This window comes from Athene cunicularia (genome assembly GCF_003259725.1).
Source record: "Athene cunicularia isolate RWA chromosome 1 unlocalized genomic scaffold, athCun1 chr1_part2, whole genome shotgun sequence".
Lineage (NCBI taxonomy): Eukaryota > Metazoa > Chordata > Aves > Strigiformes > Strigidae > Athene > Athene cunicularia.
In genome coordinates, this window is record NW_020799092.1 from 42992811 (window position 1) to 42993891 (window position 1081).

Here is a 1081-nt window from a genome sequence, read left to right on the forward strand (position 1 = left end):
AATAACAGCATTATCTTCAAACTGTACTTCCCAAAGTTCAAATTAAGACGTTGGTATACATAACTGGAAAAAACAAGCAGCTAGTATTCAGAATAGAAACAAGGCCTCAGAAACTGAAAGCCCAAGCCCAAAGCGTAGAAAGAACCCGAAAAATAGCTTGCAGCAAACTCGGCAGAGAACACCCACCATTTAAAGAGCGGCAATGGCGACTCCGGCCACCGTTAAGCTGTACACGAGACGAGGACTAAAACCCTAGTGCGGGCTTGCGGAGCAACACGCCCCACCACCACGGCGGAAGGGGCAGGCCGGCAAGCACCACAAGGCGACGCAGGACAGGGCTGGCACCGGCCAGCGCTCCGAGGGGGTGCGCAAGGAAGGGGAGAAGAGCAGCTGACACCCCCAGCACCCCCCCGGCCCCGGCCCGGCTGCTCCGGACAGGAGATTGTGGGAAGGGTATTTAGGACTGGGCTATTGTACTTGTCTCTGTATTAAAACTTGATGAATTTGTACTATTTTTTAGTCTACCTACAGTTTTAGGCCCCTAACCAAAGAAGCAGAGGCAATACCCTATATCAGATACCCCGATTACAAGCAAGTTCGTCTAAAAAGCTTGCCTAATAACAAGATCAGAACTTGGTATTCGAGGTAGTCATGGTTAGTAACGATCAGAAAGGCTTTATAAACATTTTGCAAGAAACTATCAATACCAAATTACAGTAAAGAAGAACGAAGGATTTAATCTGTGTTCATATACTTGAAGAATACTGTTAGCAGGCTCCATTGTTGAATTAATAGGTATGGGTAAGTTTGGCATATTTATCACCAGTAGAATGCATTTTACAGCCACAGTGGCAAACATGCCAAAGACAAACCATCCAATATCTACCTTTTAACACCACACACCACCACCACCCCCAGCACCTCTAAGTTTCATCTGTCTGATGGAAGAGCAAGGTTACTACTCTTCACTCATTCTGAAGTTAGAGAGCAAAAAAATAACCAGGTGAATATCAGGACTATACCATTTTGTGAATTGAGGAAGGGTGGTGGGGAGGGTAGGGAAGAATCCAACATGGAAAGA